The sequence below is a fragment of the Canis lupus genome, chromosome 4 (assembly GCF_011100685.1).
Source record: "Canis lupus familiaris isolate Mischka breed German Shepherd chromosome 4, alternate assembly UU_Cfam_GSD_1.0, whole genome shotgun sequence".
NCBI lineage: Eukaryota > Metazoa > Chordata > Mammalia > Carnivora > Canidae > Canis > Canis lupus.
In genome coordinates this window covers 51,224,876-51,237,404 of record NC_049225.1, presented here as the reverse complement: position 1 = coordinate 51,237,404, position 12,529 = coordinate 51,224,876, and the positions used below count along the sequence as shown (strand labels likewise).

The following is a 12,529-nucleotide window of genomic DNA, read 5'->3' as shown; positions in this document are numbered from 1 at the left end:
CCAGACTACACCTAAAATTGTATATTCCTGTAGCCAGAGACTGGGCCGGTGACTTCCCAAACTCCAGCTTCCAGACTGTGGCAGAAATAGTAGTAGTTCCCTGGGGGACTCAGTACTGTGTGGTGTTCTGGGAATCATTCTTGGAGGACCAGGCCAGGCCAGAACTTACTCTGTAAGGATTCTGAATTCACTTGATTCTCTTTATTAATCCATGCTTTCTTAAAATAGCTAGATGGTTTTGCACCTTCCCATGAACCCTAACTGATATGTTGTGCTGTGAGCTACAAGTGCTGTGAGTGCCAGAGATGGGGTGGGACACGAGTGTGAGTTGAATAGCAGAGGACATCCAGAGGGCCGCCTTTCTTTCCTCTTTCCATTTCACCTCAACCCCACTTCCAATCCTATAAGCAACCTTTTCTTGTGTCAGAATTTCTCAAACTCTGCACTATTGACACTTGCGACTAGATATGTCTTCACTCGGGGGGACAGTCCTGTGCACTGTAGGATGGCTAGCAGAATCTTTGGCCTTTATTTGCTGGATGATAGCAGCAACCCCTCCGCTTCCAGCTGTGACAACCAAAAACATCTCCAGACACTGCCACATGTCCCAAGGTGCGCAAAATCGCCCTCCACTAAGAACCACTGCCCTGTGGGTAGCCCTGCTTTGGTCGGAGTACTCTTGATGGTTCCCAACTTCACCTTCAACTTTGGTGTGTCTGCACCTTCACTTAGGCAGTTCCCTCTAACTAACCACTCTTTTGCCCTACTCATATGTCTACTAGAAATCCATAGCTTTTATCTGCCCATTATCCCTCTACCCATTAGGGAATTCCATTTGGTGACTCTCATGTGTATTGGGTGCTAGGGAAGAAGTGGTCCATCTTAGTGCTCTGCCTGCCCTCTGGCTGCGGGAGCAGGGGCATGAGGACCAGGTGCCCCTTCCTTTTGTGCCCAGTTAGGAACCCAAATGGTGGACATGAGATCCAAGCAGAGATCATCAAAACATTTCCATGTGATTTCCACACCATGGCATTGCTTTTCTTCTGAATTGTTAACTGTAAAGCTATGGTCCCTGGGCTGCACTAGCCATTTTTTCCTGCCATTTGGAGAGAGCCTGCTTGCGGGAGGAGTCAGTGACATCAATATACAGATAGAAGCAAATGCAAGAAGAGCTGAAAGGTGGGAAAGGGAGTGCTCTGGATACACTATTGGAAAGCTTTGTGCAGATACTGCAGAATGTGGTACAGCATTCACGCTCTCACATTCTTTCTCTTTCTTCAAGCCAGCGTGAGTTGTTCCTGTCAGTTACCATGGAAAGAGTCCTACAAGCATTATCATTCAATGCCTACTTCAAATTTCTCCTCTTTCATGAAGGGTCTCTCAACACAGAACAGTCTGAAGAAAATGCTTTCCTTGAATTCCTAACTAGTGGTTTTCTAGTGGAGATAGATAGTGGTTTTCTATCTCTAGTGGAGATAGCAGCCAGTTCTGTGCTTCTCTTTCCAATTCTAAGTCAAATGATATCATATTTGCGTCATAGTGGGAATAATTACACTACAGAAATCATCAAATGCTACAGATCAAGACTCTCTTCCCCAACAGAGCCTCCAGCCTGTTTGCCAGCACAGAACTGTCTGATTGCCATCTCAACTGTACTGCCCACTTGGATATTAGTCGTGTACTCATTTGTTACATCTCTTGCTTTTTGAATATGTTGAGGTTGGGAGGACAAGTGCCTCTGACCTACACTGCATCTGAATCTCCAAAGAAGGAGATGTCCTGAGGAATGATTTGTCTGTGATCTTCATTTCGCACATGGGGAAAAAGAGACAGAGACCTTCAGTGACTTGGTAGTTAGTTGTGAAGTCATGACAGAGAAAGTCCACAATCTTTTGACTTCCATTTATGATTAAAATGTAGGCTTTCCTGGCCTTCCTCTTTGCCTTTTTTCAACCCTTTCTTTTCTCCAATTTTGGTACAAAGGAGGGTTTAAAATTAATGTTGAATCATTTCAAATACCTAATGGCCAAGGCCCCATTGTCAATGCTTACTCTCAACAAGGGGCTTTGGGGCTGCAAAGTTCTGCAGGGTGAGATCACTCCAGATGAGGTCTCACTAATGTGGCAGCACTAAGGAGACAGCTGCTGAAAGAGAGGACTTGCTTCCATTCCATAGAAAGGCCACAGTGTTGGAGTGAGTGTTGGCTTCCCTGTGTATTATGCCATTTAGAATCAAACAATATCATACCTGAACTGCAAGAAAAGCTTGCAGGTGTATAAAAATTGAAAATACACTGTTTATTTTCAACACAGCTATTTCATAAGTTATTCTGGAAGTGTGCATAAAGATATTCATTTCAACCATGTTTGAACTAATAAAAGACTGGAAACAATCTAAATGGCTAGCCATAAGGAACTAATTAAATCATTATACATACACACATACATACATAGAGGCAGAACTCTGTGTACTACTATGGAATTATCTGCAAGATACTTTGTTTAGTGAGAACAATAAGGAGTGGAACAGTGTGTATAGTTTGCTATCATCCAAGTTAAAAAGAAGTGAGGAAACAAACACAAACACACGTGAATGTATGAGCAGCATCTATCTCAAGAAAGATATACAAAATATTGTGACTCAAGAAGTTGTCTCTGCAGAAGGGAACTGGAAAACAGTGGTAAAAGGAAGGTTTATCATTCATTGTAGGTGACAATTTGTCTTTTAAACCATGGGAATCTAGTATTTATTCTATACTTCTCCCCTCAATAAAATTAAAAAAAATTAAGAATATATACTGTGGGGATCCCTGGGTGGCGCAGCGGTTTGGCGCCTGCTTTGGCCCAGGGCGCGATCCTGGAGACCCGGGATCGAATCCCACGTCGGGCTCCCGGTGCATGGAGCCTGCTTCTCTCTCTGCCTGTGTCTCTGCCTCTCTCTCTCTCTCTGTGTGACTATCATAAATAAATTAAAAAAAATTAAAAAAAAAAGAATATATACTGTGTTACAGTTCTTGGAAATTCTTCCTTTGGATGAGTTGGATCTGGGGATGTGGCAGAGAGCTGAGAAGAGTTAAAACTAGTAACCCTTCCCCTACAGCTATATACTTTCTTTAAAAAACAAAAACAAGGGCACCTGGGTGGCTCAGTGGTTGAGCATTTGGCTTGGGGTCGTGATCCTGGGGGTCCTGGGATGGAGTCTGCATCCAGCTCCTCGCAGGGAGCCTGCTTCTCCCTCGGCCTATGTCTCTGCCTCTCTCTTACTGTGTCTCTCATGAATAGATAAGTGGATAAAATCTCTAAAAAAAAAAAAAAAAACAAAAAACCCAAAACAAACATTTCAGTCTGTTTAAATCTTCCAAGTTTTGGGACAATTATTTCTCCCATTATACAGCTGAAGGAACAGGGGCAGAGAAGCAGGCCATCTTCCCAAGGTTACACAGTGAGTTGGAGCCAGAGTTGCCACAAGAGCTCAGCTCTCATCCAGTCATAGGTTCTTCTACTGGGCCACGTTCGGTCGCTGAGGGCTTCCATAAGCACAGCAGTCTTCACAGGAAGGAAAAGAATAACCAGAGAGTTTGGAGAGGCTCCTTTGGCCTAAGGTTTCAGTAGAGTTAAAGCCTTGAGCCAGCCAGAGTCTCAACACAAATGAAGTCAGACCAAAATAGATACTACTTATATTCAACAGGAAATGACCCAGAAAAGATCCAGCCACTTTCCAGATGTAACTTGAAGGGCCTCAGTTGGAAAGACATTTTATAATTTAATGCAAAAAACTCTTGATGATGTTTCTCAAGTCTCAGAAATGGAGAGACATTTGGTTTGAGGAAAATGCCCTGCTAAGAAAGTCTAAGGCTTCTGCTTTGTAGAATCAATCTTTGAGGGAACAGCATAGGAATGAGTATAGAGACCAAAGCCTAAAGCAAGAGACAGAGACAGAGACAGAGACAGAGAGAGAGAGAGAGAGAGAAAGGAAGGAAGGAAGGAAGGAAGGAAGGAAGGAAGAGAGAGAGAGAGAGAGAAAGAAAGAAAGAAAGAAAGAAAGAAAGAAAGAAAGAAAGAAAGAAAGAAAAAGAAACCAAGGCCTTGTCACATTTTGCCAGCATAATTTGGGGAGGGACTTTGAGAAATAAAGAGTCTATCCCTTCCTTTTGGATAGAAAGAAAAGCAGAAATCCCAGCTTGAGGAAACGATGCATGATTAGACTGCATACATGAAATTTAGCTAGTGGCTAGAAAGAAATTTTTTATCTATCAGCTGTTATGCAGTGGAGAATAATTTCTCTAAATCTTGTATTTCAAAAGGCTTCTACAGGTTTCTTTTAAATAACACTCAGAAGACACTTATCTCTACATGTCTCATCCAGTTAATTTATGATTGCTATAATAAAGTTATTATATGTGCTACTGCTTGTGAAGAAAAAGTTACATGTACACACACCTAACCTCTGGTTAGCAGAAAATAGAAAACAGAGAAACTAGTTAAATCATATAAGAGAAAACAACCAACTCAGAGAGTGGGGCAGCCTTCAAAATGTTAACGTCATAAAAAAATTAAAAGGTGTTTCAAAGAATTAAAAAGATATTGGGAGCAATTGGAGGAGCTTTGAATATGATTTGAGTATTAGACAGTATTAGGGAGTTATTGTTGAGAGTATGCTCAAGTATGCAGGGGCAAAGAAACATGATGTTGGGAACTCACTTTGGAATGGCTCAGAACATACACACTGTTGTTTTGTTTTTTGTTTTTAATTTATTCGTGAGAGACACAGAGAGAGGCAGAGACACAGGCAGAGGGAGAAGCAGGCTCCATGCAGGGAGCCCCATGTGGGACTCGATCCCGGGACTCGATCCAGGGACTCGATCCAGGGACTCGATCCAGGGACTCCAGGATCACACCTTGGGCCGAAGGCAGGCACTAAACGGCTGAGCCAGCCAGGGGTCCCCCTCCAGGGTTATTAAGCTATAAGGTCTCTTAGCTTTGAACTTGGCTCCGTGTCAAGGCTGGGACTTTGCAAATCATTCTCCTTTGCCAGCTGATCTTCTGTTAGTCAGCCAATAGGGGGCACTAAAGAGAGAGAGAGAGAGAGAGAGAGAGAGAGAGAGAGAGACTGGAAGTCCAGAGTCGCAAGGAACTTGCTCCTTTCTCTTTTGCTTCCTGTCACTGTCCTGTGTCACTCCGACAACAGTTCCTCACCCTGGCAATGATAGAATTATTTCCTTCCGGAGCCGGTGGTTCAAGTTTGCATTTTTTCCACAATCTCAGAACCAGCCTCATTTGCTTCTTCAGACACACCGCTATCAGCCCGCAGAAGCCTTCTCTGTCCCAGCTCCATGGGACCCTTTCTCTGAGCCATTATGTAACTGCTTTCTGCATTTACTACATTATTCATTTTGCCTTTCTAGTCTTCTAATTCCTGATGAACAATTCTTTATATTAAATTCTGTCTGTGAAAGTAATTGGTAGAGTTTGTGTCTCCTGACTGAATCTTGACTGATACAGAAATTGGTACCAGAAATCTCAGGAAACAGACCCTCAGAGATGGAATTTTTTTCAGGTATTTGGATTTGTCTCTAGACCTGAATGCACTATTGAACATCTTGTCATGAAAATAGGATGCTGGTAACCAATGGCACGGAGTGGCAGTGATTAATCAAATTACTGGCTGTAGATTATTGTGATGAAGAGCTTCCTTGAAACAGATGCCTCGGGAGATCAAATGGCTGCTGGGAATAATGATGACTAGGAGGACTGTGGGGCGGGGGGTATGCCTTCCTCTGAGAGCACTGGAGTGCTTACAGAAGGAAAATGTCACACTCAGCTCTGTAAAGTCTTAGCTCAAGTCCTGATTAGGGGAATTCTATGGCAGTCCTGAAAGTATCTCAAATCTCTTGTAGCTGCAAATTCAGACCCAGGATTTAATGGTGAGGGTTGCAGAATTTAAATGTAAATTGGATTCATAGACTATGTCTCTCAGTGCAAGTTGGGATGAGGATTGGGACAGTGTCTAATTCTAAGACTTGGATTTGCGTGTCATCCTTGCACAGGGGTCATGCTAATCTTCTCCGTATCGCTCCAATTTTAGTATATGTGCTGCCGAAGTGAGTACTAATTCTAAGACTTGGAATGAAGACATTGGCATGGGGTTGGATGAAGCTGAAAATCTTACCCCTAAGTCACTTTGAGCCTTCCTTGCCTTCACTCTCCATGACTGAGATTAGGCTTCCCGTGCTTGAAATCCTTGCATTAACCTCACCTGAAGCAGATGCCTTTCAAGGACACACCTTTACTTACTCTTCAACATCTACTCTACTACCCCTTGTTGCCACTAGACCCATAACTAGACCCAAAACTAGGGGCAGATACAGCATATTACAAGGAAACAAGTTCAGAGTCTGATCCTGAAAGGAAGATTTTATGATCCAAAATAACTGCCAGATTTTTCTAATTTACATAGGCAGAAAACTGGTAAATATGTGTGGAATGGGAATCTAAGAACACTAGACCAAAGAAGGCAGAATATGAAAGGCCAAATTTACTGATATGGATGTACTTATCAGGGATTCTCTCTTTGATGTGTTAACCTGTATTAAGAATGTTTATTTGGACACAACAGTGACCTACATATAATAATGAGTTTGAGATCCCAGAATTTCTCTGTCATAATGTAAAGAAAGGAATTAAAAGATTTAGGGAGAGGGAAATGTTGGAATGAACATATTATATGTGACTTTCAAACTTCCCTCACCCACTACTGCCCACTACTACGTGGTTCAAGAGGACCCAGTAGATACTCCGTCACTAAGGTATGGAGCGAGACATTGAGGAGATCATCAATATTCTGAAATATTGTGGTGGTTCTCTTTTAGTCAGTATGATGGTAGAAGATGTTGTCACCAGTTTAATACTGTTCATTAATTTCATCTGGATTGAAGGGATCCTAGAGCCGTAGAGGCCAAGTGGTAGTGTTTAGTCACTAGAAATAAGGGGGATGTGTTTAACATAATACACAGCAGGGACAAAATGGTCATCAAAATGTTTTGACCCCGAGGCATCATTGATAGTAGCTGTTGATGATTACGTTTATGTGTCAGTTAGGCTGGGTCAATGGGTGTCCAGATATTTAGGTAAACATTATTCTGGGTGTTTCTGCAATGGTATTTTTGGATGAGATTAACATTCAAATTGGTGGACTTTGAGTAAAGCTGACTGCTCTTCAAAATGTGAGTGGGCCTCATCCAATTAGCTGACGGCCTGAATAGAATAAAAAGACTAAGTTTCCCAAGCAAGAGAGGAATCTCCAGCAGACTGTCTTCAGACTGGATCTGCTTTCCTGCCTGTCTGGCCTACTCTGCAGATTTCGGATTTGCCAAACTTCCATAATTATGAGAGCCAGTTTCTTATAATAAATCTCTTCCTGTGTACATATACACACAAATGCTATTGGTTCTGTTTCTTTGGAAAATTCTAATACAGTAGCTTGTTGGTACAGTGAATCTAGGAATGAAATAGATGGTAAATCTACTAAATATTACTTGATCTACACAATAGGAAAAACTCTAGGTCTGGTTATCAGAAGTCTGACTAAAGTTACCACAGAAAGAGTCATAGCCTCTTCTCCAGTTTCCAGACCTAAGCCAGCTATCATACCTAGAGCCCCTTGACTGAAGGACATGCTGAGTTCTCTTAAGGACTCCATGACACAGCCACAGTATATTCTATAAACCTTCTTTCAACACTTCCCCAGAGGCCTGCAGTCTTTAAAAGGGTGACTGTATCCTGCAAAAAAAAAAAAAAACCTCAGATCTTTTAGGGTTAATAAGCACTGGACCTGACTGGCAGTAATTTAATTTCTGGGACCCTAAAACACTACTGTGGTCCACCAGTTAAAGTGGGGGCTAATGGTGGTCAGGTAATGAATGGAATATTGGCCCAAGTTAAAATTACAGAGAGCCTTGTAGGTCTGTAAACCCAGGGTTATATCTCTAGTTCTTGAATGTGTAATTGCATTAGACATACTTAATTCTTGACAGAACCAAATTTCCTCACTGATCCGCGATTCTTGTTGTAAAAAGGGCCAAGTAGAAGTCTCTAGATGGTCCCCTCTTTACGGAGCCAGGAGCAATAGCACATCCCTAGAGGAAATTGCAGAGTAGGGCCACCATCCTAGGCTTGGTATCTGTCACATCTCAACTTAAATTTACCTGTTTGTCCTGTGCCAAAGGTGGATGGATCTTAGAATTACTACAGATTACTGTAAACTTAAACAGGTGATGACTCCAATTCCAGCTGCTATTCCAGATGTGCTATCTTTATAAGAGAAAATCAACATAACCCTTGGCACTTCATGTACCATTAGTGATCTGACAAATGCTTTTAACCTCTCTCTCTATTACAATTTGCAATGACCACTAGAAGCAGCCCATTTTTACCTTGCAGAGCTGAGACCACCTTTATAGTCTTCCAGTAGGGCTGTCATAGTATAATCTGCAGAGATTGTGATCATCTTGACATTTCACAGTACATCACCCTGGTCCACTTCACTGATGACGTGCAGATTGGATCTGATATGAAGATAGTAGCCAGCACTTCAGATGCTTTAGTAAAAGGCATGTGAGATCAGAGAGTGGAAGATAAACCCAATAAAAATCCAGGGACTCATGCACCTTGACGAAATTTCTGATGTGCTAATGGCCTGGAGCATGCTGCAATAGTTCTTTCCAGGTGAAATATAAGTTGCTGTACCTTGTATCACCTACCACTGCAATAGAGGCTTGATGCTTGGTGCGTCTTTTTGGCTTTTGGAGGCAACACGTACCACATTTGAGTGTATCGCTCTGACTCATTTGCCATAACACTGCCAGTTTTGAGTGGAGTGGAAAAGGCTCTGTAGCAAGTCCATAGTGTAGGGCCAGCTACTCTGCCACTTGAAATTTAAGACCAACGATTTGAAGACATTAAATGTGGCAACTAAGGATTCTGTATGGAGCCTTTGGCAAATGCCAATAGGAGGATCAAAGCATATACCTCTAGGGCTTGGGAGCAAATCCATACCCTCTTTTGAAGATAACTGATTTTCCTTTTGAGAAAGAGCTCTATGGCACTGGGTGCTGTGTGATTCAGTAAGTCATAAACTAGAATGTGCACAGCAGCAGCCTATCATCAAATGGAAGTGGTATACGAGGGAGAGAGATCAAGCAGGTGTAGAACACAAAAGCAAGTTGCCTGAGTAGGTGATTCAATTCCTTTGACACCTACTCCCATTACAAGGCTTCCTTTTTCTCAGTCTTTAACTTTGGCTGCACGAGAAGTTACTTATGACCAGCTGACTAACAAGAAATTTAGATCTGGTTTACAGTTTATTTTGCCTAATAGTACCAGTTAGTACCAGCTGGGAGCCGCAAAATCTGCTGCAACATTACAACCTCAGTCAAGTACGTCTTTGAAAGATCTTAATGAAAGGGAAATCTTCCTAAGGAGAATCCTGAGCAGTACAAGTGGTTGTCTGCTATTTCTGAACTAGCACTATCCACAAGTATGGATCTAAATGCTAGTATTCAAGGGCAGTAACTAATGGTTTGATGACTTCCGGACTTGGGAAAAACAGATTTCTAAGACACGTGACCGGGTCTGGGGGTGGGAGGAGGCTATAGATGGACCTCTCAGAATAGGCAGAGAATTGAAGATTATTGTGCTTTAGGCGAACGTTCACCAAAAGGACACAGTACATCCATTAGAATGTACCTTGTAGACATGCAACTACACGGAACATAATTAACCATGTGCCCCAGCTGTTGCACTCTGAAATTTATCACCACACCTGTGCTAGGTCACACTTCCCATGGGCTGTTTCCAGCAAATGAGAATAGCAGGAATACTAAAGTATACATGGGTCTCTTGTGGTGGCTGGCCTTGGCTTGAGGACTTCTCAAAGGCCTTGCTGAACCTGAATTAAGACAGAGAGGCTCTCAATAATCAGGACAAGATGACGTACTTTGTAGTAATTAGCCTCTTTTTCCAGTCATCCTAATGACTGCTCAGTGGGCCCATGTACAAGAGTGGCCATGCTGGCAAGGAGGGAGGCTTATATAATGACTCAGCAAGATGGACTTCCCCTCACCAAGACTGACCTACTGAGTGCCTGACCTGCCAACAGCAAAGACTAGAGACCAACACTGAGCCCTGATATGGGCACTTAGTGGCAGGTTACTTACGTTAGATCCCCTCTATCACAGAAGGGACAGCAATTTACTCTCACTGGAAAAAATGCATCTGGGTATGGCTTTGCCTTTGGTACTTCTGTCAGCCTTATTAACTGTCATGGAATAGCAAAAACTGTGCTGACCTATCTATCCACTTCAAGTAGCCTTTGATGGTTTAGAAAAGTAGCTGAGATGTTGAAGATCCACATGGTCAAGTCAGTTTTAGAGAAAAAACAATTTATATTTTTCTTTCCCACTTTCTTTTCTCAGTGCTCCACCATAGTTGTCTGCCAATTTTGAGCCAGCAGAGGCTCAGGTGGGGCATTAAAAAAAAAAAAAAAAGAAGAAGAAGAAGAAGATTTATTTTAGAAAGAAAGAGAGAATGCAAGCAGGGAGAGGGCTAGAGGCAGAGGGAGAAGGAGAGAGAATTCTCAAACATATTCCGTCCCTGCTGAATTGAGCCCCATGTGGGGTTTGATCCAAGGACCCCAAGATCATGATCTAAGCCAAAATCCAGAGCCTGTCACTCAACTGACTGAGCCACTTAGGCACCCCTCAGGTGGGGCATTTTTAATTTGAGCTACGAATACTTTTTCTAGAGACGTTTTAAATCAGGTATTTGGCAAAATCTGTGATGCAGTTAAATTTACTTTCAATCAATCATGCACAGAGAGTGACATCTGCTGGTTATAAAAATTATGTCTTTATCCTCATTCTTTTTTGCAATTGACCAATGACCTTAATTATATAGTAAAAATATAAGATAATTATCTTTCTTGGGAGAAAAAGAAACCAACATGTGACCCATAAAGGCCAATATATGTACCATTGTGGGAAACTTTTTTAAACTAAGAAAAAAAAATCTAAGTTTCTTCTTCATTTTAGCAGACACTGCAGTCTCTTTAATTTGACCAAGGGAAAATAAACTGTAGTAGAATTTGAAAATAAATTAAACATTCAGCTATTCCCTTTAAAATATCCTTTGGGTTTTTCTTTCATAGCAGAAATGAATGAATTTAAGAGAGAATTCTAGTGGATTTAATGAAAGACTGGTCATCAAAGGTCATTTGCTTCTGGCATTGCACCATAGTCCTGCTCTTTGTATTGTTAGCTTCCATGTGTCATACATGTACTTGCTCCCATCCTTCTTCCTTCCTATCTTTATATACACTCATGTATCATGAAACTTTATACACTCTTCCAGATTTATTCCTGTATTAGTTTTGGAAATTATTCCCACTGCTTCTGATGTTAGATTAGGAAAAAATAGGACTTATATTTGGTAACTACAGTTTTAGATGAAAGACATGTGCTTATGTTTATTGATAGAAGTATTCTGATCATGGTGATCAAGTTGAGTTTTGTGTAGAAAACACAAACTTCAATTTGCCATACTCAGGTGGCCTCTGTTAGATTCTGTTCCCCTTCAGTTTTTTTTTTTTTCCCAGTGTTTCGCCATTATAAAAATGCTTTAATTACATGCCTCACAAATAAAACTTTGTGGACATCCCTCATTCTTTCCAGGGGTGAACTGCTAGAGGAAAAATTCCCCAATCTAAGGGCTACAAATAATCAATAAAGGAACTAAAATCAATATTACAATAAAAAATTGGGAATAATAGGAGATAAACATTTTATAAATTCCATAATTACCTACTATCTAGAGGAGTCAATATATATATAACTTTTAAAACTGATAAATAAAAACTGGCATAAGTGGGGGTGCCTGGCTAGATCAATTGGTAGAGCCTACAACTCTTGGTCTCAGGGTTGTAAGTTTCAGCCTCACGTTGAGGGTAGAATTTACTTAATAAAAAAAAATAATAAAACACAAAACTGGCATACATGTTTGGTATAAACATATGTCTTAGAGATAAGGGTGGATCCACAAAATGTTAAAGTGGAAATGGTTAAGTAATTGGACAGGAAAGGGACTGTGGCTTTTCATTATTGGACTCATTTTTTAGCATGAAAAATGATGCTAAACTATTTTGATAAGACTAAAGTTTTGAAATAAAAATGTAAATTTATTAAAATTTAAAAATGTTTTGCCAAATTATTATCCAGAAAAAGTATATTAATTTAAATTCCCACAGGAAATTTTCTGATGGCCCTGAATTACTACAGTGATTTCACATCAATTTATTTATTACTTATATTCTGGTCTGTTCAAAAGTTTTAAACTATGTTAGGAAAATACACATATGTTAAGATGTAAAATAAGTGAGAGAATTGGGGGAAAGGGAAAGTAAGATGAGGCCAGCGGCCCAAAGAATCCATCAAAACCATCTGGAAGCTGGTTAAGAAGGAAGGCCCTTGAGCTTAGCC

General features: G+C 41.0%; 1 long non-coding RNA gene and 1 other non-coding gene across 2 annotated transcripts; both read right to left on the bottom strand.

Moving 5' to 3' along the window:
• Window positions 1-4,847: 4,847 nt before the first annotated feature.
• LOC119871637 lies at window positions 4,848-10,418 on the bottom strand. Its single transcript, XR_005357622.1, has 3 exons — window positions 8,432-10,418; window positions 7,650-7,778; window positions 4,848-5,066 (listed from the first exon to the last, which is right to left on the bottom strand). It is a non-coding gene; the product is annotated as an uncharacterized LOC119871637 (long non-coding RNA).
• LOC119871670 lies at window positions 6,002-6,108 on the bottom strand. The gene has a single exon (XR_005358744.1). It is a non-coding gene; the product is annotated as a U6 spliceosomal RNA (small nuclear RNA).
• Window positions 10,419-12,529: the final 2,111 nt, after the last annotated feature.